Source organism: Taeniopygia guttata, chromosome 1, assembly GCF_048771995.1.
Source record: "Taeniopygia guttata chromosome 1, bTaeGut7.mat, whole genome shotgun sequence".
Taxonomy (NCBI): Eukaryota; Metazoa; Chordata; class Aves; order Passeriformes; family Estrildidae; genus Taeniopygia; species Taeniopygia guttata.
In genome coordinates this window covers 43,855,534-43,882,751 of record NC_133024.1, presented here as the reverse complement: position 1 = coordinate 43,882,751, position 27,218 = coordinate 43,855,534, and the positions used below count along the sequence as shown (strand labels likewise).

The 27,218-nt window shown below is 35.2% G+C and overlaps 1 long non-coding RNA gene across 2 annotated transcripts; it reads left to right on the top strand.

Annotated features, from left to right (window-relative positions):
• Positions 1-700: 700 nt before the first annotated feature.
• LOC115494880 (uncharacterized) lies at positions 701-26,401 on the top strand. Of its 2 annotated transcripts, none has more exons than XR_012055441.1 (5): positions 701-763; positions 6,383-6,522; positions 13,786-13,907; positions 20,156-20,231; positions 25,069-26,401. It is a non-coding gene; the product is annotated as an uncharacterized lncRNA (long non-coding RNA). The 2 variants fall into 2 exon arrangements; XR_003959900.4 differs by lacking the exon at positions 701-763 and adding an exon at positions 5,107-5,585.
• Positions 26,402-27,218: the final 817 nt, after the last annotated feature.

Here is a 27,218-nt window from a genome sequence, read left to right as displayed (position 1 = left end):
AGGCAAACTAAAGTTTTGGTAAAGACGTTTCTATAGTCAATAGTTAATAAAAAGGTAATGAAACAAATTTAATATTATGATTTTGTGTTAGAGCAAACAAATGCAATTATAGATACAATCCCCATTAACTATTTATGATATTGGTAAACTATACATGGTTAGCTGATTTACAGAGAAGTAGTTTTTGCATTCTTTGCTTTTACAGACTGGTTTTCAGCAGCTGCAAATTTGTGGTTCTCCAAAATTAAAAATGAATTTACTAATTTCTTAGTTGTTTTTAAATACAAGTGATGAATCATTGTGCTCCAAAACATATTGGCCAAAATATGGGAAAATAAAAGATGTTTAAGATAATCATTAATCCTCAATAATCATGGTCATGCATGTGAATGTGACTCAGGGATTGCATTTCTAGATATATTTAGTTAATAAAGGGCTATAGAGGAAAAAAAAAAGAAAAAATCTATGGAAAAGGAATACATGAAGTAAATGAAATACTGAGAGTTAAAAATGAAGGAAAGCCTCAAAAAATATTGGTGATGTACTGGGTGACAATAGGAATTCAAACAAATTCTGCTGCTAATACATTTGATCAGTAAATGTATCCTTTAAGAAAATTCTAGAATTTCAGATTTCTAGAAAAAAATAGATTGTTATTGTAGCTAAATGTGTTTCTCTCTTTTCCTTTCAATTGTCTCCACAGAAGTGTGAACATGAACTTGGATGTGACTACTATTCCTTGTAGGCTTTGATCACAGAAAAGGTATTGTCTGACAAAAAGGCTTGATGTTGAAAGGCTGGTCCCAGGCTTTCTACAGTAAGATGAGCTGTATTCTCCTCTGTCAAGCAAACAACAAAGGGAGTTTTGTCTAAGACCACATAAGCATAAAAATGGCAGATGTTTTTACTTTCAGCAGCTTCAAATGATCAGCCTGAAAACACATTCATCAGCAAACACACAATAGCAACTGCTAGATATCAAAGCCGAGATGGTCAGAGTGATGTGTTCACCGTGTTTCATCAAGCAGTGTCACTATCTCCTCCTCTGGCTGTGCAGTCTGGCCTTTCTCACTGCAGTGATACTTATTCCACTACTTTCAACAATTAAAAAAAGCCAAACCTTTTGATTCTAAAAATTATTTTAGAACAATTGACCAAGAGATATTAAATAAATAAAATATTAAAAGTAATAAATAGGGGGGCAATTTCCCGAAATTATTAACACCCTGATCTGAAGTTTCGGTGCTGCAATTTCTGTATTTGTTTGTTTTGTTTTTTTTTTTCCCAAATGTGTGTTTTATATAAATCAACATCTATACTTCACAGGTTTACACTGTTATGTTCAAACTTACGTTAGACATCCTCGAGTAAATTTTAGCAACATTAGCTAATGAAAATGAGATTTAAACTAGTTGTTAAATGAGAATCCATATTCTCAGTACTGGAAAGAAAAAGTTGTATAGGACAGAGACATGTTTGTCTCTACATCACAGCACTGACAATTAAGGATAATTTTTTTCTGGTACTTTGTAAACCTGGTATGATCCTTACCATAACAATGTATGACTTGAATGGATTGGACAAAACAAGTAAGTGAGCAAAATCCTAATATCACAACAAAGACCTTGGCTAAAACAAGAAGAGCCAGGTAAAATAGAAATATTTATTTCGGATATTTTATTTGCCTTTAAGTTGCAAGATGGTTTACCTTAATTTATTTTTACATTATACTCACTTCAGAGTGCTGAGGCACTGAAACAGGTTGCCCAGAGAAGCTGTGAACACCCCATCCCTGGAAGTGTTTAAGGCCAAGTTGGACAGGGTTTTAAACAACCTGGTCTAGTGGAAAGTGTTCCTGCCCATGGCAGAGGGATGGGAATCTTTAGGATTTCTTCCAACCCAAACCATTCTATGAGTCTATGGTTCTGTGCACCAGCTTCTTCTCAGTTCATGAATCATATTCCTAAGCTACAAGTATAATCAGGGTAGAGTACCCAGCTCTGCCACTGTTTCACTCTTTCAGACTGTTTAAACTGTAAAGGTGTAAAGGTGTTTTTGGTTTTTGTGGGGTTCTTTTTGTTTGTTTTTGTTTGTTCGTTTTGTTTTTGGTTTTTTTAATTGACTTCAGTGAACTTCCTTAACCTCCTATTTGAGAATTGAAGCCATTCCTCCGGAATGTCATTTTCCAAGTCTTTAGTACACTTTTATACATATGACCCTCAGCTGCTCACAATATCAACCAATATTTTCTTCCCTACCTACCCCTTTAGCTTCAGATAGAGCCTGTTTTCTGTTCATCTTCAGGATTATTAGGTTTTGCTGGATTTTTGCTGAGTGTCCTGTTGCTGGCTCATAACATTTCCTTTCTTAGTCATAATCTCATTCAACTTTCTCCATAGAATCCATTTTTATTCTTAGCTTCTACAGAAAGCGAATGCAACAAATTCTTTTATATGTCAGTAAGAAAGATTTAAAGAAAAAATTAACTTCTCATTGTACAAAATTCTTCTAAAAATAGGTGGGCAACATACTAAAATCTTTACATAGACAAAGACACACTTGAAAAATATCACAAAGAACAGAGGAAAATACTTCACAGATAATATCCCTACAAGTCACAAGTTGCTGTGTCAGGGAGATGGAACATTTATAGAACTTTTTGGGTGACCTGAAAATGTAGACTTTTTCAGTCTCTCACAGAGAATGTGATTAGGGATTCAGATCAGCTGTTTGTCTGATGCAACTGCAGGAAGGATATTGCAGTAGGCATCATTCTGCACTATGTGCAATTCAAATAAGTATGTAAAAACATCTTCCATGTAAGAATCTCAAATGGTCTTCCAAAAAAATTTGTCCGAGTGAAAATTAAATAAGAGCAAGAAATTAAAACCATTAGCATGCCAAATTCAACATCCTACTCAACAGACACTTAATGGGATATGATGTGCAATTTATAAATAACATTAATTGTTCCGATACCCATGCTGATCTTATACTTCTGAATCTACAGACTCCATTATGTGAATTACACACCGTTACAGTTAAGTGCTTTGGAGAAACATAATTTCACTCTATGCCTAAATAGTAGACTTGAATCTATAATATGCTTGGAGCTCTCCTTTCCCCTTCTGAACTTGCTCTCAATAGGTGAATCCATTATATTTCTTAGTGAACTTTAAAGAAATTTCTCAAAGAAGGAGATCAGAGAAGAATTTATAAATATTAAAATATGGTGTTCTTATCAATTTTAAAACTGTAACTAATGTAGATACAGCAGGGAAATTATTCAATGCTCAACCTTTAGTCAGAATGACAGTTCTGCTAGTTGTAATTCTAAGTTGAATCCAACATTTAACAACGCACAGCAAGAATTCACTGCTTCCAGGAGGATAGAGTAAAAGATGCATAGAGCAATGCCTAGGGAAGCCTCCAGGCCAGAATATTAACGTTCCTGCATGACTTCACAGTTGGCACTCTTGAGTGTGGCTGTAAGGACATTTGGATTACAGATTCCTGGGATGGTCTGTCCTGGACTTATAACACTCTCCAAGGATGCTAGAAGATGAAAATCTTTAAAGTTTTCTGACAATGTTCTAATGTTGTTTGATGCAACAGTGGATAGGATTTGTAGTCAGACATAACTCAGGATGTATGTCAGCAGTTTACAAAATGCCTTACCCATTAATGATTCCAGAACCCAATGGAATCAGGGGTTTCAGAGTGCTTGCAGAAACGTTTTAGCAATTATAGAAGGGACAGACTTCCATAAACTCTAGAATTCAACAAATCTCTATATCCACTGAACTGGAACAAGGGGACATCCCTGCTTTGAGCCCTTTATATCAAATCACCATGGTAAAGTATTGTGCTGTAAACAGAGGGAAATAACTTTCCAACTGCTTTTCTGTATTCTAAAATCCCACACAAGATCAAAAGCATTAAGGAGTCAAACACAGCCAGGGAAGAGACAGTGAAGGCATAGCTTTATAAGCTCTCAGCAACATAAGCTATTTGAGAATGTAGAATCTGCTCTCATTTGAATGTAAAAAACAAGTCAATTGGTAATCAAGTATATTAATGTAAAAATTGAATAATTTAAATGAAAGGGAATTATCCAATGCTTAATTCAACACTCCCATGCTAATTGTTAGCCTCAGTGATGAGGCACTGACATTTCTTTAGAAAAATCTAGCATGAACTAATTGTGGTTACCAATAAAATGTATACCATTCTTAGTTCTACAGATGGAATATTTCACCCCTGGTGAGGCTAAAGCACTTCTCTAAGTATATTACTGAAAACAAAATCTTTGCAGCATAGCTGCATCACTGTTGGAATTTCATTTAGTATCAGTAACCATTTTGAGCCCCAGATTAAAAAAATATTACATAATATTCCAAATGTCCTGACTAGAATTCAGTATTTAAAAAACTCCTGAATAAAAAATAGCATTTGTATTTTAAAACAGTAGGTGATAACAGGGATATTTGCCCCCATCTTAATTAGTTAAATTATCATTCACATTAAAAGCCCAGGGAGACAAAAAAGATGACTATAGTTAAGAGATCACAGTTACCTCCATATAAATAAATTACTAACGGGAACCTAGTGAAAATCTTACTGTTTGAACAGCAAAGCAATATTTTTTTTCTGCAAGATCATGAGCAAGGAATGATGTGACTGTTAACATCGGATACATGTTGTGACCTCTGCTGGAAATGAATTCTCCATTTTAAGAACCTTGACTTCACATCCAGAAACTACTATTTATTTTTACTAAGGGTGATAAACTCAGGTGCAAAAGTCTAAGAGCCTGGAGAAGGTTCCCAATGTCCTGTCTTTTATCAGATTTGTGGTTCTTTCAGCCAAAGAATTCTACTTGTACAGATATACCTATTACGAAGACAATTTGTGCAAACTCCAGACAGAATATCAGAACACATTAGCTAATACAGTTTACAATTTACTATTTTAAAATTAATAAAATAGAATATAGAATAGAATAGAATAGAATAGAATAGAATAGAATAGAATAGAATAGAATAGAATAGAATAGAATAGATATTGTTACAGCTTTAGAACAGAAGTGTTGTCAGGATGGCTTAGGTAGCCTTAGACTCTTCAATTTCTAGACAGCTTTGTATCTCTTTTTTGAAATTCTAGCCAAATTTTACTAGAGTTATATGCTAAGCATTGAACTGTACTTCTTTATTTTTCATGTCTAGCAATTTTAAATCCATAAGCACCCTAATTTTAACTTCTAATTAGGAATACAGAACAGTTGGGTACAGAAAAATCTACAGCATGTCTCAGGCAAGTTCTGTAGCTTAAATGACCTGAGTTTATATAGAGTGCTGAGGCATAGAGTATGCTGAGGCATAGAGTATGCTGAGGCATATAGAGTAGATTGAGGCAGATAAGGGCTTTTAGTACACTCACAGCCCTGAAAAGCATACTCTTAAAAATAGAAAATTTTAATATGCAGATAGTAGAATTAAAAGCTGCACTTTATGAAATTTGTTGTTGAATCACCTCTGCAGGAGAATAAAGAATTGTAGTCTGTTGAAGGCTTGAACTGCTATAAGGTATTTAATTTCTGATATTATTAAGAATGTTTCTATATCTGATAAATGCTGAAATATTCTTGTTTCACATTTACGAGGAAAAATTTTGCTTAGTTTTCACTGACATGCCAAGACCAGATTGGCCATGCATTAGATAAAGGTGGCATTACAAGAGCTTATTGCTTTTATGCACAGCTGTACTACCATTCCATGAATTCCTTTTTCACATCCATGTGCTAAATTTATTAATGTCCATCTGGTTTGAGTATTACATACCACACCATGCCAAATATGAATGAATTGACATACACCAAAGAAGAGTAGATGTGTCATTTTGACATGCTTGATAAGCTTCTAGAAAAAATGAGATTTTTATGTTACTCAAGGCAGAGGGATTATACAAGGAAATAATGAGAACACCATGCTCTGCTGTGCATAATGTTCCACTTTTACTGCAGAAATCAGGAAAGGAAAAAGGAAAAAGGAAAAAAAAAATGTGTGGATACTGTAAATTATACACCCTTACTTCCAGAAATTTTGCCACTGGGAGAAAAAAAAAATCTGCCTTTAACCTGAAATTGCTTATGTTCTGCAAAATGAAAGACAAAAGAAGCTGTGCCAGGAATTCATGCACTGATGAATGCCAGACTCTGAAGTTATTCCATGCACATAAATGCAGCACAGGATCTTTTACGTGCACCTTTTTTTTTTTTTTTTTCAATATTAGTCATCTTTGATGTTTAATAGTATTGCATGAACCAGCAGCCGAGCACAATTTACAAGATTTCCTGATTTCTGATATTCTGTTTGTTCTTCAGAGGCCTGGAATCTTGAAATTTTCACCATTCGTCAAACAAAAAGCAGAATACTGTTGAAAAAAAAACAGCAGGGGAGAGAGACAGGAAGCAAAGATCAAAATGCAGCAGCAGGGAAGCAAGTGAAAACAACAGAGAACTAGGTGCGTAACATTACTAATGAAGAAGAGAAGAAAGGGGAGCTAAGACAAATCCCTTCAAGTGAGCAACCAGTCTGTACTTGCATGTTTGTCCACAGCATTTGTACACTTTTTTCTGTTCACGGTTGACAGAGTCTTTTTTAATGTGCCCAGATGTGAAAGAATGCTTTTTGCAATTTGAGCAAGTTTTCATTAACTCCCTTTCTTCTTCTCTCTCTCTCCTCTTGTCAGAATGCATATTTGTTTACTGAAGAAAACTTGCTAAAAACACAAACATTTTGTGATTGTCTTGTTAATTATATATATCAGTATACAAAGCTTGTAGTAGTCATAAATGAGAGTATCTCATTAACAATTATATTTGATTCTGCCATTACAAGTATTACAAGAATTTGATAATTCAAATTAATACAATGGTTTTAGTACTTTTAGTCATGACTGACTTTCTGGTCAAAGACATATAAAATAAGATGTCTTTCAATTGACAACAAGAATTCCAAAGGAGCTCCAATTTATACTCACTTTTTAATTTTTTTTAAATTTATTCTACTCTACAGTATGTTTATAAGTGAAACAATTGATCTTGTCTGAACCAAAAATTACTCTTCATGGCATTCTCAATGCACATGAAAAAAAAATAGTAATTTTTAAGTCCAGGTTTTGAAAATACTGAATTCATGAAAGCATCAAGAAATAAAATATTCCAAAACTTTTTCACTCTTTAGCTGTTCTCACAACCCTTCTGTGCTGTTTCCCAACAGAGAGCAGGCCTAGAGTTCATGAACAAGAGGCCACTTTTATCTGTCTGTAAAGGGCCTCATCCACTCTTTTTTTATTCCTGATCAGGTGTCCTGTAGCAGACATCCATTGTAATGCCAACTTTGCCTGTCCGTTCTTTAATTTTAACCCATAACTCCTATCAGATCATCCATCTCTAAGGCAGAGTTTAATGTACTCCACCCTCTCACATAAAGAACATGAGATTTCAAAGACTGAGACACTTCGTCTACAATGTCCTGATGTTCTGCTGAGGTGGAAGAACAGATGCAAAAGTAGCATAAGAAAACCTCTCAGTACTGAATACAGTTTTTTAACATGAGAAAACTAAAGCAAAATAAAACAATGAAAATAAATTCTAAGAATTCTTTCATTTCATGAATGCATTTTTTTTCAAAGTCAAATTCATTTCAAATTCAGTACAACAATCTCAAAGGAAAAGTTTGCACTTCCTTGTTTGTAAGAAGCAGGAATACTCACAGTATAGGGTAAATTTTCATTACTTTTATTGTATACTCCAAATGAGTTATTTCTTTCTCTGCAAATGATGTGATTTAATGTGCCTGTTAATATAAATGTTCTTTTTACTTGGCTTTTTTGCACCATAGATAAGATTTATACATTCAGATTAGGTTGTTTTGACATTTTTCTCATCTAGCTTCAGACATGAAAATAGTTTCAATATCTACGTTTAGACACCTAATGTGTCTAAATTACCACTGCAGATAGACTTATTCTCCTCAAGGAAATAATAATGTAATTTACATCTGAATATTTTCAGTTCTGCTTATAACTGTGTGTTTTCTTCCACATTTTGTGAGCTGTTCTGCTAAATGTATTACTGTGTTATTTCGGAGGTTTTGTCTTTGGAAACTTCGATTTACTTTATCCTCATAATGACTTGCCATCATGTTTGCCTAGTAAATTTGAAATGAAGATATATGATGACAAAAATCTTCTATAAGTAGTCTACTAAGTGCAAATTGGTAAATAACCAATTGTTTTCAGTACAGAGAATTAGAAGTATGTGTCATTCCTTCTATAGCATTTTGAGTTAATGCAGTAATCACTATTTCTTATGTTCATAGATGTTCACAGATGGCCACCAATTTTTCACCTTTTTTTTTCCCGATCTAGAAAATTTATATGAGTTCCCTGAGGCTTGCTCAGAATTTCTTGCTGTAATCCCTTTGGACAAGGTTTTATTCTTTTAATTACTATGGAATCTTGTTTGGGGGGGGGGGGGGGGGGGATTGAGTTCTGTTTTTAGTTGCTCAGAGGGTTTTGTTGGTTTTGGTTTTGTTTCTTTTGCATAAGCTGACTGGTTTTGATTTTGGAAGGTACAGAACACTATCACTGTCAACAATTTTCTCATCATTTTCAATAGCTTATTTGCAGACACTAGTAAGTGTTGCAGGGCTGTATGAACATGTTCCTTCAGGGTTTTTTTTCCCTGTTTTTTAATCTTTTGTGTTATGTAAAGCACATTTGTCTTCAAGATTTTCTATTCTAGTTGTGCATTTCTCCCTTAAAGGATATGGTACAGTTATTAATTAAATTCACGCAAAAAAACATGAGTGGTTCCATGGGTCAGTAATTTTTCATGATAGAGTGAGGGAAATTGTTGTTAATTGTTGTTATCTTGGGAAATGTGCTATATTATGCCATACAATTTCAGTTCTCTGTATTACTTACTTGAGACCTTGGTCAATATAAAAACTATGTTGTTTTGCCTTAGCAAGAACTTTTGACACTGAATATAACAGAGCACTTTCTGTTCTTGAATGAGTTCTAAACAATGCCTTCAGCCAGAAAAATCTGCAGAAGACCAGCCTGCACCTCTAGGAGTAAGGACAATAGAAGTAATGGTAAGCAAAAGAAAAAGAAATGTTCTGGGAAAGTTAGGATGATGCGTTTGGATCCACATTATCAAATCCATACCATTATGTATGGATTTGTTGTTGCAGTAGGACCAGAAGAATGACCACAATTGCGGCAATTACTATAGATTTACTATAGATTTCTATAGTAAAACCATGTTCCTCTGTTGTATGCAATAAAATAAATCTGTTGTGGAACACATAATGAATACCAAGACTGAAGTTATATTTCCAGGCATATGTATCTTAAAACTTGACAAATGGAAGAAAAGAAGGAAACAGAAAGCTGAGAACATGGACAGCAGTATTTAGTCAAGTGCATAAGAACATGAATTTAACATAAATTACCAATTCCTTAAATCTTACACCGTGAATATTAGAGATATGTCATTTTGTAGCTGCATTATCAAGTGGACATTTCAGAAAAATTCTTCAGATGGCTGTCTGGCCTGAATAAATTCTGGCACTTAATTTGGCAAAAAATAGTGTATCATGTGATGGATGTGAGGACAAGCAATTGGGTGGAAGGGAAATTGGTGTTTCAAACAGTTAGAAGGAGGTTACAAGGGAAGCAGAGAGTAAGAGTGTTGAAAAACTGATACCCAAAATAAAAGGCTGCGCTAAAATACTGTAAAAATTAGTAATAGATTACGGGGAGAAAGATTAATATAAATATTTGTGACAGTAGCAGAATAAGAAAAATAAAATATAAGAGATGAGTAAATACACCGTAATTATCCAATAAAGAAGGAGTCTAAGAGACAGTGTTGCTGCTTGTCACTATAGAGAGAAAATTCATGTGGCCAAAGCTCAGCTGAAGTAGAAGCTGGCCAGAACTGTGACAGACAATAAAAAGAGTTTTTTCCAAATCTATAAATGGCAAAAGGCAGTGTAGAAATAACATTGGTCCATTACAGGATGAAGATGGCCACCTCACAGAGACAAGGCAGAGGTGTCTAATGCGTTCTTTGCCTCTGTCTTCAGTGCGGATTATTGACCAAGGGAGTGTCAGTGTCCTGAGCTGGAGGACTGTGACTGCAAGAATGATCAACTCCCAGTTACCCTTGAATTTGTGCAGGATCAAGATGGATCTCTATGTAACCTCTTTCTAAAAAGAAACTTTCACAAATGAGTAGCAGACCACTATTTACAGCAGTGGCTCTTCATGAAGCAATACTAAAAATCCTTACAAATAATAAAGTCAATGATAAATTTTTTCTCTCCCATTCAAATATAGAAAAACAGAAACTATGTCTAATGTTTTCATTATAGCCTTTTATGCTTGCTATTTAAGTGTCTACTACATTTCTGCTCAAATAATATTTGTTGATCAATTTTTAGTGCCAAAACAACCAGTGTGTTTTTCCTAAGTAGAAGGCATTCCTTAGGGTTTGTTTTTTTTTCTTGACATGATGAAGTACAGTGTTCATTTCATATAAATAACATTTCTTTTATACTTCCAGTTATAGTCATCTGTTAAAAAAGGAAATAACACATCTATTGTATTTTTTCCCCTTCAAAAAATATGGGTAATTGGCACATAATAAAACCAGAAGTTTTGTGTTAGAAATTTTGGTGTGTTTAGACCTCACACAGAAACTTCATGGTTGTTATTGCCAGGAAAACTCAACATAAATATTTAGCACGAAAATAATACCACTACAAAAATCTTATTTTTTGAAGTTGCTGTTGGCATTCATGGTGTAAACATGATGATTCAGTTTTTATTTATCCACAGAATAAACAGAGAATTTCTGAGCACCAGCATATTTACACCATAAAATTATATTAGTAATTGGTTCCAAGTCTCTCTAGGATTCCATTTATATTTATAAATAATGTGTGTTGCCTGCTTATGGAGCATTGTTAGTCATTTCCAAAATGTCTCTTCTAGTTCATTCAAAAGTAATTATACACTTATTGCTGTGCTCTAAGGATGGCACTAGTCACAATTTTCCAAAGGGTCATCCTACTACTCTGGACTATTTTAACTGGCCAGAACTCATCTATATTCTGTCAAACAGGTAGAAAGATTAAAAAATAAAAGAAGAAAAGTCATATAATGTTTACATATCCCTTTCAACAGAGGTGAAAGACTGGAAAGCATCCAGCTCTTGCTGATGTCAGAGATTGCTAATACTTATTCAGTCCCCCTGATATTTAGAAAACTTTGGCAATGAATGAAAGTATTCACCGGAGAGGAAGCAGTACTTGAAAAGTCTAAAAATAAACACAGGCCATGTTTATTTCACTGAAATTGGTACTTCCAAGTATCTCAGAAATTTTATGAGAAGAATATTTATGATTTGACAGTTTTATGATAGTAGGAAAAAATTGCAACACTATTTCAAGCTATTCTGAATATTTCACAAGGGTAATGATCTTTGCAACACCAAAAAAGACCCAAAACAAACAAAACTTTAAAAATCTGAAAAAATACCTTAGGTGTCCATTTGCCTCCTTCTCTTGCCTGAAGGCAAAACTCACAGTACATGTACTTGTCTAGGAAGTTTCTAAATATTTCCTATGACAGAAATATGACAGTTTCCTAAATAATCTAACCTATTACTACCTTATATTTGCTGAGAAACTCTCTCCCTCTCTCCCTAAGTTAATGTATCCTTCGTGCTGTCTACCACTTGTTTGAAGAACAGAATATTCTCTTCATCTGTGCTGCAGGCCTTTACATCTAACATTTTTCTTTGTTTAAACTAAATATCCTTAGTTCTCCAATCCATTTTGTGCATTATGTTTTCTAGAATTTGGATCATTTTCTTTCTTTTGCTGGGTTCTTTTGCTGGGTTCTGAGTATCCCAAAATAAAATACATGATTGGAACTCACGACTTACCACTTTCCATGTGAGATGGAAAAATCAATTAATTTTGTTTCAGACAATACATCTATTGTACATGTTGTACACACAACAGAATAAAAAACATTTGACTTATTATTCATTGTAACTTGCAGTTCCCTTGCTCATTTCTACTGCTTACTCGCTAATGCTACTTCTTCTATTTCTTCACCCAGTTATTGATAAGTATAAAAAGTTTGCGATTTTTCCTTATCAAATATAATCTCTTGAATATCAGACTGAGTGGTTGATATGTATTTTACTTAAACCCATTACCTTAACTGCTTTCAAATCTTATCCTGCATGTCAGCACCAAAATTGATAAAATTCTTTCTTTTTATACAAGTTGCAAATTAAGTATTATGGGATGGAGGGCAAAAGAATAATCTTGCAGTTTAACTCTAAGTAACAAAAAATACCTAATTGCAGAATATAGTTTTCCTACCACTTAGATGGTTCACCTAATGGTGGTTTATATTCCATGAAACAGAACATTTATTTCTGTGGTGGGTAAGCCCGGGCTAAAATAGATCCGACTAGGGGAAAATTAACTTAATCTATTCCAGTTTAAAATAGATTCTAATTGTATGAAAAAATACAAACATTAAATCAGCATTGTTTCTCCTCATCTTCTCTTTCCCATGCCCAAATTCTTTTCTTCTCTTTTTCTTCCTACCCTTTCACTCCTGAGTCTTAGACACACAAAATGGCACAGGTGAAGGACACTTGGGAAATTAAGTTTTTAGTTTTCCCTCCCCCACCTTTCTCTGTAGAGGACTCTTGCACTGATTTGAGCTTTTCAGGTAAATATTTCCCTCCATTGTGGCTCCTCCATGAACTGCAGCAGTATCAAGTGCAATGCTACAGGCTTGGGGCTGGGTGGAAAGATACTGGTGGGAAAAGAATCTGGAGGTGCTGCCCCACAGCCATCTGAATATGTGCTGTCAGTGCTGGATTAACAGCTGAACTAAATTATCTTAAAGATCTTTCTCAAACTAAAAGATTCTATGACTCTATGAAGGGATGATAGGTACCAAATTTTAAAAAATTGGTTTAAATATAGTGTAGATATATTTGAGTTGGTTTGCTGGTGGTTAATAAAGAAGTCATTTTAGACAATAATTAAGAAGACCTTGGTTTTGACATATATATTGAGAAGGCTAAAAAGAATGTTGCATAAAAATATTTTACCACTGTTCATGCAGAACTAAGGAGAAATGTAGGTTCTCTGAAGTTTTCAGAGTGACTTTTAGTTTTCTCATTTGACTCATTGCTAGTACCCTGTCAACCATTCTTTCAAAGAGCTGCCTCCAATCACCTCATACATTAATGTTCCTTCACCACAAACAAACTTGATATTTTTTAGGGGCAATATACCAGCTAAGCTTTCCTCAGCAAACACGGATTTCCACACCTCTTGCTGCATGATTCATGAAAAGTCAGTGAAAACAGATTACACATCCTGGCTTAATGGATGGACATACTTTATCCTGTTTAGCAGCTTTATCGTGGGGACAAGGGGAAGGATGGTTTTAAAAGAAATAGTCCTACACTACGTATAAAACTTGCACCACCTCAGCATGTTAAAAAATGCTAAATTAAGTGATTTCCTCAACATTACTTGTAATTATGCTGCTGAACAAATATATTTTAAGGATAAAGCCTCTATAATGCAGATTCTACCCTAATGCTGTACTTAATGTCATTAAAATGCAAAGGCCAGTTAGCGAATTGCTAATATTTCTTTTTCTGTTCAGCTCCATACAGATGAGCCTGCAATACCTTAGAGTTACCTTCAAGAAACACAGAGGGGACAGGGTTTTGATCTCAGAGTCATCCAATCTATAAAATGAACAGAAAGTGACAGTCCTAGTTCAATGTGAGTATTTCACTAAGCCTAATTATTTTATAAGGTTTCTGAACCATAAACATATACAAGGAAGAACCCCTTAGTATTGGAGTATTGCATTAGTGGATTCAGTGGGTTGCATTTGGAGTATCTTTTTCAGTATCTTTTTGTGCTGCAGCATTAGCTTGTCAATAAATAAATAGAGACTATTAGATAATAGACTATTATAATTTTTTTTTTCCCATTGAGGTTTCCTACCATATTGTGATGGACAGAATAAATACATGATATGTTATGGCATAAAATTTCTGCTGACATGGAGTTAGAATATCTAGAACTTCTGAATGGTTCATGTCAATCCAAATAAGTGCTTTATATCCTTCTACTAAAAATAATAAAGAAATAACTACATTAAAAAGTAAATATAAAAAAAATGCATGTGTGATGCACAATTTCCATGATAATTTAGTAATGATAGAATTTGCAAAAAAAAAGCAATTTTATCAGCCTTACTCATCAACACTCCTCATCTGTAAATTCATATATTTTGGATATTTCTTTTAAAGCACTGTAAGACCACAAAGGTAGAAAAAAATTGAATTCTTTCTCATGTAGCCCACCAACAAAAATTCAAGGTGTTTCTGACTGCCAGGTGACACTATGATGGTTGTAGGGATGACACAGACTTACAGATTATACTTCAAAATCAGAGGCACTTAAATTTTAATAAAAAAGATCTTCCTCCAAGCATGGACTATCAACTAAGTAACTAAATAAGCATGCAGTGAAAGCAAGCCTCTAAAATTGAAGATCAATGAGCTTTAGATGGGACCCTATGTTAGATTACTTTATTTGTATGTTGTGATCAATATTTACAAATTTGTACTAAAAATGTATGGTTCTTAAAAATAAATATGCTGATTTCAGAACTTTGGGAGTACCAAGATAAATGCCAAAGTTCTAAAGAATTTTTAATAAGATGAGTCTGTGAAATTAGAGTTCATTTGAAAATAGATTTTTATATAAAATATAAGATAAGGTAAAGAAAGTTTATACATTTGATGTGATTTTATACATTTTGAATCTTCTAACTTATTTTTACTACAGTAATAGACAATTTAAGATTTTAAAACTGACTAGTTAAGAAATTGAAAGATTCATGCTATATATGGATTGAGACAGTAAAGATATCCAGGGAACCTGCGCACTACAACAATAACTTAAGTTTTTCTGGAAATCTTTAACCTGGCACGAGTAATAAAAAGTATTATATAAGTAATTTGAACTGTCCATCTTCAGTTTTAGCTCACACCTTTTTCTTACTTGTGCTTTCCTTTAATTCTGTTCTTTTTGTTCTTTATGTTCTTTTTTGTTCTTTTTCATATTTAATCCCTAGTCTAGCTAAGGTTCTATTTTTTCTCTTCTTTTGTTGCCTATATTTATTCCTATTTTATATCCTTTTCCTGCTTTGAAATCTTTGTTGGTTCCTCTTTCTTTTAATATCTCTTTTCCAGCTTTCTTTTTCTCCAGCTCTATTCTTTTTTAGGTGGTATTTCTGTTGCTGTCAGTTCACTTGTCTTAGATTTCTTTTTTAATTTAATTTAATTCTTAAGTTTGCACTAGCCTGTTTTTCTAAAGAAGCTTTGCTTGTGCAAACACCATACTTTTCCAGCTGTCTATCTGTCTTACTTCAGTAACTTCTGAATCTGATGGCTCATTAACTAAAGCTGACAGAACAGCACCGAGTCTTAGAGATAAGGCACTTCCCAACAGGTTTGGGAAACTTGGCGGTTGGCTGGAGGGCAGGGATCCAAATCAATGTCCCATCAAACGAGAGGCGGCTCCTACTTGACCCCGTTGTGAGCAGCAGCAGCCGAGGATGCTGGCGCTGCTCCCAGCCAGCCCCGCGCACGCTGCAGCTTGCCTTGCCACGCAGGTGAGGAGTGGGGTGGGCGGCAGCGCCAGACCTGAGCAAGGGAAGGATCAGTGCCAGCAATCTGCAGCCGTCGGACAGCTTCTTCAGTTTCCTTGCTCATGGACTTTTATTTTCCCCTCTTCCTCCTACACTGCCAAAGTTAAACTAAGCCCAATGTTTTGACTCTGCAGTAAACTGTTACAGCGCTTAAGCTGTCCGACTTGTCCCTGATATTAATGACAACTGACTTTGATGATCAGGTCCATTCCCCTGCGTACAAAGTTGACTTATTTACTAGTGCTGGAGGAAACGAACAGGGCTTATGCCTTTATTCATGTTCAGCTCTTTATTAAAAAGAATAGCTGGGCAGGGGGCTTGACGTGGAGCTCGCCCCCGCTGTTGTAGCTTTTTCCAGGTAGCCGAAGGGGGAGAAGATGTGCAGAGTCTGTCCCTGGAGTCTCCGTGGCACACTGGTAGCCGGAGGTGAAGGATGTGCAGTCTGTATCTGAACTCCCGATCAGCAGTCTGTCCTCTCTCCTTTCCTCCTGGCACACTGGTAGCTGAAGGGTGAGGGATGTGCAGAGCCTGATTGCTGAAGTCCAGCAGCAGCTGTCCCTCTCCTTCCCTCCTGTAACCCCAGGAAGAGTTGCTTCTTTGTTCCTGCTTCCCACAGCCCAGTCCAGTACAGTCCTCTGGAGGCTATGGTGACAAGTCACACATAGACTAGGGATGCGGTTCCCTTTTCCCCAACCAGCACACCCATCCAGCCCCCTCCACTGTGCTCAGCCTTCCATTTAGGGGTGTTTTCATCCCCAAAACCCCCTCCGATGATTCCACTGGTCCCTCCATTTTGCATCCCAGTCCTAGAATGGCAGTGTGGGTGGGGGGTGTAGGTGATTCCCAGGAGCAGTTAGCTAATTAACATTTCAATATCAGTACTTAGCTCAAGCCCAGCAGTGTCCCAGCAAGGCTGGTTTGTTCATAACACTGGATGAAGAAAGCAGATAGAATTATGGTTATCAAGTTGATACTTTTAGAAATAAAGATCCTAAGTTAATGCATAAGAGAAGCCAAGTCAGTACAACAGTTTCTAAAGGCAGGAGCATCTGAATTTCTGTGTTTCCACTGAACCAGGAATAAGAATTTTATGTTGTTCAATTTTTCATCATTTGTCTTTATTTGTAGGGGTATTTAGTAATCCTATTCATTCCAATCAGTGAAACAAACAAACCCCAAGTCATCTGTCACAGCAGAGGAAGCACAGTAGAAGGAGAAAAATCATGCACAATCTACACTAAATTGCTCAGGGAAAGAGATGCTTCAGATAAAGATACATGCCTAAATCTTCACCTCAAGTATATGGTCCACAAGAAGTAAACAAGCTGCAACAGGAAACCCAGGTAACAAAACACTATATAAATTCAGCTTTTTATAAATTAAAAAAAAGGCACAGCCTGCCCCCACGCCTCCCCAGACTAAGGCAACCCTGCTAGAAGGGGCCAAAATTATTTTCTCTGCAGGAAACAGCACAAGTACAAGCCTGCTGTCTTTCAAACTCCCAGTGACTCTGTGAAACTGTACTTATTTTTCCATAACAATATTTAGCTGTAGGTTCCTCTCATATCCCACTTAGATCCTAATTAATAACAGCTGATATAGACTCTGGTGTAAGGGAGCAGTTTTATATTTAAGCTGTATGCACCAGAGATGGCATCTAATTAAAGTTCCTTACCCTTGGCCAAAAACCATAGCTGTAAACTGTAAAAAGGGGTATAATCTACTCTTCTTTCAGTTGCTCTATTCAGAAAAAGATGCATCCAAGTATTTTTAAGAACATATTTTATTCAATATGCAACCCAGTCAGTATAAATGAGGTGTATACAGATTTTATCTGAAAACAGATGCCACAAGAGAAGAACAATATTTTGTTTACTTTCTGGATCATTTTATGGTTCACCTGAGAGCCAGACAACTTAATCTAGATAGGTATGAAAGCATTGGAGAAGTTCCAGATCAACAGGGAAAGACCTAGTGAGTTTATTAAACATCGAGAGCCGAAGGATGTCAGTATTTTCTGTGTTTTGGAGATATCTGTGACCTCTAGTGTTACCTATTTTACCTCGGAAAAAAAATTATTGCAAACTACATATCATTTAAACAGCAATCTCTAGAGCTACAGAAGAAATGAGAATATACCTGGCAAACAATACTAAAGGCAACCTCTTAAATGAGATGACCAGGAAGTAAATACATAACATGCATATATATAACCAGTGCCTTGGAGGAATGATTTTCAGTTACTTTTCTATTCACACTTATCTCAATAATTCTAAGTCCTCTTTCCCAAATCCCTGGAGTTTGTATTCTCCTTTCTGTCATAAATAACTGTAATGGATTTTTTCAATCATCCTCTTCTCTACTATCTTTAATCCCACTTTATCAGAAATGTTCATAAGAATGTATTAATTGAATAGTCTTCTTAGCCACTGCTCCTGCTAGCATGACCTACAATTCTGAATCAAAGTAATTTTTTTTTAGAGTTTATCTTTTTGGTATAATATACTTAATTCTAGGTTGATAACTATCAAAAGGTTGTTTGTCATAATGAAGCTGATGAAAAAGCCATCGTGAAAACTGTTTAAATGTACCTTTAAAAACACTGGAAAGCCTGAAATTCCTAAAATATTTCCTCTATTTGCATTTCATTTTTCTACTCTGAAGTCCAATAAATGTACTTTCAGTAGTCATAATTTAATCTAATCTAGATCATATCCTCAAAAAAATTAACTCTTTTAAATTTCATACATTTTTCAAGCTCTGATTAATTCATTCAAATGAATGACACATTTTGGATACCAGTCTTTCCAGATTAGAAACAATAGGATATCTGATGTTTACTGAAAAATCATAGAAAGTAATGTGGAAATAAGCCTGTGTGATCAAATTTTAAGGTAGAAGCTATGTGAGACTTTGTTACAAAATAATTAAAACCACTGAATTTGGGTTCTATATTTAAAGCTTAATCTGGGTTTAAAATTAAAGCAAATGAACTAAAAAATAAGAGAAAATTGAATTTTAAAAAGCGCCAAAATATCCCCACACCAAACTACAAACAGCCCTCTAAAAACAAACGAGAATCCCATAAAACCACCAGGGGAACTTATCAATCACTGTGCCTCCAGCTAAACAAAGCTCTCATTTTATCACCAGCAACAAAGGCAGGAACTACTCCCAGTAATTTACATGCTTGCAGTTTACAGTTGTAAAATGTTCATTCCTATGTTCTTTTAAACATTGGCTCTTTGAAAAGAGCTCACTTTCCTCTTTTAGATCAAAAGAACAGGAAACTGTATATTGAATTTCAAAAAAATCTTTCTGCTGGAGTTTAAGTAATGACTAAATGAGGAGCCATGAAGTAATGGCTTTATTCAGTTTCTGTTACTGACATCAGCCTGTTTACACACTGAACTGAATTACCTCTGGTACAGTATCTTTGTGTGACTCCAGCAAAACAGCCATAGCTGAGACTTGTTTCACTACAGAGTCACAGATTAGCTAATGTGCCTGGAAATGCTCTTTGCCGACTGTTCTTGATCTGGTGCTAACAGATACAGGAAAAAATCACTGCACAGTTTAGCTAGAAATTCACACGCCACTTGGGCAAGCCCAAGAGGCACTGACAACTGAGGCATTCCTCTTGTAAGTCATGAAACAACAGGGCAATTGAGAGCAAAGATCATGGTATGGTGATCTCACTGTGACCATAATTTAGATTTTTGTTTTCTGTACGCCTGAAAGAGAACACATAGCTGAGAAAAAAACTTTGTAAGAGAGGAGAAATTATTTTCTAATAAAATAGCTCATGCAAGTTCTGTCTTGTTTTTTTCTTAAAACTGAAGTCAGCCCCAGAACCACAAAGTTAAACATCTAATGTAGGTTAAGTGACATGAGCATTAAGTAATGACTACAGGAACACAGAAATGCCTTTGTGTCAGTAAAATAGAAACTTATCTACATTTTAATTAAGTTAGGGGATTTGGTATGCACCCTTTCAATTATTTAATAAGCATATTTTTATATTAAAAACCTATACTATAGAAGTGCCTTCCTCTCAGGTAAGGAGAAGTGCACCACAAAATAAGCTAGCAGAAGCCCCTTTTCTCCAATTATATACATATCTGGGGGAAAACAAAAAAGCAAAACCCACTGGAATTGCAGTCTTGTACTTGGTTTGCAGTGGTACTGCTGCTTTCTTTGTATCTTGCTTCTTCTTTGTCATTGTCAGTCATAAATTGTTGAATTTTTTTAAACTGTGGAGTTGTATAACATTCTTATGTAAATGTTTCCTTATCCTCCAAAGCAGCAGACCTCTGCTGAGAAGACAAGCAATACTGCAGAGCTCTGCAACAAGATTTGAGAGCTTGAGATGTGACCTCTGGGTGAGTACATTTTAACCAGGAAATTTGATTATCATGCATAACACCATTAGGGACTGCTTCTCCTTTGCTTAATTTAAAAAGGCATAGAGAAACTCCTCCATGAAGCTCAAGTTATTAGTGCCTATCTTTGAAAACTCTGCTCTGAATTCCTGAAGTTATATAATGTTAGGTTTGTCAACCCTCACACACAGCCATAATGAGAAATATGGTGCAGGCCTCCAACAACCTGTTGAGCAGTCCTACCCTTATGACTGACCATGCTCAGTCCATCAATCAAATTTTTTATGCAAGGCATCATCCTCAACTACTGAAGCACAGGCTAAGAGCATCTATGTTGTAATTGAAGTTCTTATGTTGTAATAGTTCTTGAGGTTTAAAAGCTACATTTCAGGCAATGCTCAGAAGTTTACTAGTTTTACAATGAAGAGGAGAAAGGATGTAATAAGAAAGCAGTTCTCAGTCTTGCCCTGCTCATTATCTTATATTTTTGATTCATCCTTCAGATGTTGAATAGCTTGAGACAAAGCTAAATAATTCTTGGCATCTGATTTAGGTTCAGTCTTCGCCTAGTCCTTATTAGTGCTACAGTTCTTTGCTTGAAAGGGTACAAGCAGCTTAGATTCTCCCTTAATTCATTCCAGAGCATGTTAACCTTAGAGATGTTTATTTGAAGTGAGTTGGGGAAAAGTACTTTTTTTCTTTTGTTCAACAAAGTAAAGCTATGATGTTTATCCTCATGCAGTCCATACTCTTAACTGATTTTAGAAGAAGAGAAAATTACATCAAATTCATCTGGAGGCTTCAGCCAAATCAAATAATTCCCATTTCATAAAATATGCTTTTAGGCTCTGATTTTTAATTTACCATTAGAAATTTTTAATTGTCCATTAAAAATACTACTGAGGGGAAAAAAAAGTCAAATGAATGATTTTGTAGAACTTATTGCTGGAGTTATAATTATGTCCTCAGAACATAATTATTTAGAACTTTTGCTTTAGTGAATCTTCTGAATAGGCAGAATTATTAAGATTCTGAATTAATTAGCATCAAGCTTTTAACAGTTTTAATATATAACTCTGGAGAACAGAGGGGGGTCAAGGTAAGGCCAGGACTTAGTAGTTTAACATGCTCTTTTCTTTTAGGCTTCTGAGGTGCCAGTAGTTTTGACAAGTAGCTTTTTTGTAGTAAAACACAAAAGCTGCCCTGGAATGATTAACATGTATTTGATGAGTGAAAGGTTTTAGAAGATTTTCAAACCAGTGTTAATGTTGATATCATGCCAAACTATAAAAGTAAGCAGGTTTGATCATAAGCAAATGACACAAAGTTCAAACAGTCTAGCCAGTGAGAACATTGCCAACAGAGTTGCAGGATCATAAAAAGCAGACATCTGAATACGAAGCTTTCAGTTAATTTTCCAATATCTCTTCCTGTTTCTCAATAGAATTGAGCAATTACAATAAATGAGTAGAAGTGTGAATGAGGTCCCAGACTTAAGAGAAATAAGAGGGAGATTGTCACATTTGTATAGAAAAGCAAAAATGAAGTGAAATTGTGCACATTAAAATAAAATATATTTGTCATCATCTGAAAAACAATAAGCATTATTGATAAGATAGCATGGCCTGGTAAAAACTCATGAAAGCTCCGAAATTAGGATTTTACAATTCATATACCAGCTGCACTACCTCATTCAATGCTTTTACTATCTAATTACCTAAAGACTTATTTTATTTAGTGATTTCAAATACATGGCATTTCTATTGATTTTTGAAGTGGCACTAAAAAAATTCCTCTCACAAACTGTTCATCCATAACTTGATGCAAATCAGGAATTCCTATGGTTTATTTCACTTATTTTGTACACTTTTAAGAACAGAACAGGATATTCCCTGGAAGAGTTTTTTCACTGCCTTCTAAGGGGGCCAAAACACCTGTGTCAATATAATTTCTGTAAATTACAGTAGAAAGGTGTTGGATCATGTTCAAAAAGTCTTATGCACTTTGTCAGAAGTGTAATGGGGAAGACACTCCTCCATTCCCTTTTGATATTTCTCCTACTATCAAGCTAGGGATTCATCTCTCTTGCTACAGCCTTTATATCTATATTATTAATGAGTATTTGACTATCCACGAAGCTGATCAGCATTTTTTTTTTTTGAGGCTTAAAAAAAGCGCTGAAATGAGATTCAGCCATAGGATCTTCACTAACACATTCTGGTTTGCAAAAGCGGGGGAACTTTCTCCAAGATTGCTGCATAGGAAAAGTCAAGGTAGGTATGCTGTGTTAGCCCAAGGATGTTTCGTCCTTGTGTTGTATAGCAGCTGCAACAGAAAAATGTAAGCATAGTTAAACCAACAGCGGTACATTTTTTTTTCCAAATATTCAACTGTCACCTTCTGATTGGAAGGAATTTGAGAGTGGTTTACAGGCTATTTAATTATTTCTTCTTTTCCTCAACGATAACATTCTCAGCCCAAAGTTGTGTTAAAAAAAAAAAAAAATCACATCAGGACAAAAATATGACTGAAGAATCAAGTCCAAGTAAGGAAATGTGACCTTATTTTTTTTTTTTGGTGGTATTCTAAATATCTCCATAATTTGTTAAAATAATTTAATAAAAATATTTTTCCTCCTTATACTTCATGTTTATATTGAAATGAGTTATGCTAGACAAAAAGATATTGTTTTCCAAAAGATTTGGTGACAGAAAATTATAAAGATTATATGGAAACTTTACTTTGACTACTTTAGAAATGAAATTGAGTATTGCCTTTCCTTCCTTTCATCCAAAACTTTCCCAAAAATTTTTCTTTGCTAAGTGCTTCTAGAAGCATGAAGTGCCATTAAAAAAGACCCTGAAATATATTCCTGAAATTGAAGAATTCCTTCATAGTTCAGAAATTTGTCACTGGAAGATTAGTTTTAAACAATCATATCAGACTTTAACCATTGACCTTTCTTTGGTGATGGAATGATTTCTCTTTACGGCTTATCTACAAATGAGACTTGTACTGACCCCAGTACATCATGTCTGCCTTATTACTGTGAGTTAATAGTAGTCTAAGGACTCTTTTTGTTCTCAGCTCCACTGTTTATTCATGTTACCCAGGGGTCAGTGCTTGCTCAAACCATCAGTAACCGCTAAAAATCTTCATATTTTCTTTTGAACCAGCTGCTTATTCTGAGACAAAAGGCCTTATATGGAAATAGCAGTGAAGACCTATAAAAAATATTTTCCAAGCATATGTTAGAGGAATAACATAAGGTCTGACAGAATTATTTCCTTGGATTTATAATAGAATTAGACACTGTTCAAAAAAATAAAGGTATTTTATATAGAAATGGATTAATAATACAAACCAGGGCTGACTGATATAGTTACAGGTACAGTGATATCATTCAATGAGTCTAATTTTTCCAAAAGACCATGTTCAAATAATTTTCTTTATATTGCAGATAGAAGAATAAGTAAAAATAACAGTGTTTTCTAGTATTATGGACAAATCTGAAGTAATGAATTTGTCTTTAAAAAGTAAAATAAAAGGAAAACGACTGAAGGGTCTTCCATTAAAAACCCATAACTGAATATTCTTTCTGTCTTTTCAGTTACACAGGTTGTCTGATTTTAAATAGTAAAGGAAAATGTGTCTGCAAGAACAGGCTTTTTAAAAATGTTTTATAAACCATTTAAGTTAGAGTTTTTCATGTAAATCAAAGGGACAAGACTTTAAAACCATTCCTTCAATGCAAAAATATCACCATTACACTGGATCACATGAGGCCAAATGTATTACTTACAGCTCATTGAAAGGTCAGAGTAAATACTGTTGGCATAGAACTCCCCAACTCTAAACTGTCTGGAAAGTTGCCTGAGTAAGGACAGTAGTTTTAAGTTCTAACTTTAGTTTAAAGGCATACTTCAGAGATGGACCCAGAAAAAGGTTCTATGTCTATCAAGTGAAACTCAGATGAAAACTAGGTCCAAGAGCCCACATTCTGACAAGTCTGAGGACATGGGTGTTCTGCCCTCATGTGCTTTTGAGATCACCTCAGTAAAAGTACCTCTGCCAAGGTGGAACACGATGATCACTAACTGGCCCCTATGAGGTCCCAGAGGAGGTTGCTTAATGTATGTGTAGCACATCAGTTCAATCGGGGCCACTGCAGGAGGGTGTTATATCAGCAGGAAGCATTACTTTCCAGGCTTTTTGCTCTAGCTAAATTCAGCAGCACAGCAGTAATTCCCCCTGAAGTTTGTTATCTCATAGAGATTGCCTGTGTTTAAAAGATGGGATTACGAAATAACCAGAGAGAAGTAATTCTCTCCCTAAAATGCATCTCTGAAAGGCTGCTTTTTGCCCTGAAACATGATACTCTTGTCTTCTTACATATTTTAGTTGACTGATTTATTATATATCCTTTAGGTGAGAGAAAACTGACAGTTCATGGACTGCAAAATATTTTATCTGGTTAGAAGTTCTGGCTTACTGAAATCGAAACAGTTAAGAGTGAAATATATTTTATCAAGAGGGTTTTGTTTGGTTTGTTGGTTTAGTTTGTTTGGTTTTTTAAGGGCAAAAAGAATTGCAGAAATGTTGGCATTTTGTAATACTTTGACTTTTAATAAAATTTATTTTTTTTTCTTTAACTTTTCACTTTAAAACACCTGTCATAACAACTAGAAAGTTTTTAATTCCTCTGAAAAGCATTTTCTTCCAAATTTTACTCTGAAAATATTTGATGTTTAGTATTTCTTAAAAAAAAAAAACAAAACAAAAAAAAAGACCAGGATTTGCACTGAAGATAAAATCCTTATCTGTCTGTATTTTCCAGCATCACCTGGAAATGGGCGCTTGCAGTCTGAAAAGCCAAGTACATCTTGGAATGCATCAAAAGATATGTAGCCAGCAGGTTGAGGGAGGTTGATTCTCGTCCTCTGCTCTGCTCCTGTGAGACCCCTCCTGGAGTACTGCATCCAACTATGGGATCCTCAATGTAAGAACATGGATCTGCTGGAGCACATCCAGAGGAGGGCCAAAAAGATGCTCAAAGAGCTGGACTACCCCTGTTATGCAGACAGGCTGAGATTTGGGATTGTACAGCCTAGAGAAGATTCTAAGAAGACTATAGCAGCTTTCCAGTACCTAAAATATAGCTTATAATAAACTGCAGAGGGACTTTTCAGAAGGACATGTAAAGGTACGACAACAGGGAATGGTTTTCAGTTGAAAGAGGATATATTTAGGCTAGATATGAGAGTAGTAAAACAGTGGAACAACTTGCCCAGCAAAGCTGTGATCTGGAATCATCCACATCTGTTCCAGGGATGATCCCTGGAAGTGTTCAAGGCTGGGTTGGATGAGTCTCTGAGAAACTTGGTCTTTAGAAGGTCTCACCACCTCTGGCAGAGTGCTTGGAACTAGATAATCATTAAGATCTCTCCCAGACCAAACTACTCTATGATCTTATGATTCTATAATAAATGTTAAAGAAGAACTGAAGTCTATTTTTTTCATAGTTAAGTAATCTGTCATTCTTATTGAATACTGCTGGGGCAGCAGTATCGGTAAAAAACTAAAAAACAGGAACAGCAATAGCATTTTCAGTATTGTGTTATGCAATTCTGTTCTGAAACTTCAATTAATGTACCATGAGAATAAAATGTATTAGAAGTGTTTACACCTCCAGTGGTTCTTCCCTTGAGCAGCTGCACAGCAGAATTATAAGCCACACAGAGACAAGTTATGGGATTCATGACAGACAGAGAGGGAATTGTCTTGTCAGTCTCACAAGTGTGAGGATTGCAAATGGAATCTCATCAACTGTAATTTCTATTCCACTTTGTACATCAAATGCCTCAACTAAAATTCCACATTCTACTGTGACTGAATGAACTTGCTCCTTTTGGACAGCTGCATTCCCTGAGCCTCCCAGTACCTTGAAAAGATAACAAAACTGTCCATAAGAATTAGAAGTGAAAGATGACATAAATAGCAAGAATTTGGTGGTCATTAGTGCCGTGGTTTTGCCTATCAGACTGCAAACAAAGAAAGATAGGTTTCTTCAGCATCTTTTCATCATGACCATTGTACTCTTTGGTGAAATGGTGGGAAACACTTGATATTACAATAAATTTAATTGCAAGCAAATACCAAAAAGAAAACAATACTTTTCCATACTGTCTGTTTTGCTTCTGTTTTACAAAAGCTTACACATTTTTGTATCTTTAGAGAACAAAAAGTATTTCTCAGTTCCTTGTAGATGTAAGGTTTATCTGAGGTAGTTTCAGGTGCTATCAAAGGTGCTAGCTATTTTTAAAATCACCAGCAATACCAAATAATGCTGTCTTTACATGTACAGTAATTCCGAAATGTAACCTGGACATTCCTAGGAACCCCATGACGAGAGCTAGCAATGTTGAATTTCACCTTCAATCTAATTGCGCATTGGTAGCTAAGCAGTGTCTAGCAGGTCATGTGAGGTCGGGACCAGCACATGTATGTTTGTGTTTCATTTATAACAAAATGAAATGGGATTTCCTGGTGATCCTAACTAGTTCTGATTCAATAATGTCTAGGTTATTATTTCAGTCCATGTTCAGCAAGTCCCATGATGGTCTGACAAACCCTTTGAAGCAGGCGGCTTTGCTCTGCAGCAATTTGCCACCAATGGCATCTCTGTCATATAAAGAGAGAAGATGTCACTGCTTAGCTCTCAGAGATTCGTATCTTCTCTGAACACAGTAATTCTGTGCTTCCAATTATTGCTCTTTGGAAGTCTGTGGTTTTAGCCACAAACAAAAGTAATTCTGATTTTCAGCAACCTTGCACAGATAATGCTGAATTAATGTGCCTATGTTCTATTAAAATGTATATTCATATAGAAATGCAATAGTTAAACATGTAAATAATATTGAAATATATATATGTAAAATAAACAAATCACTCTTCACTAAAAAATGGAAAACACAACCAAGAGACTAT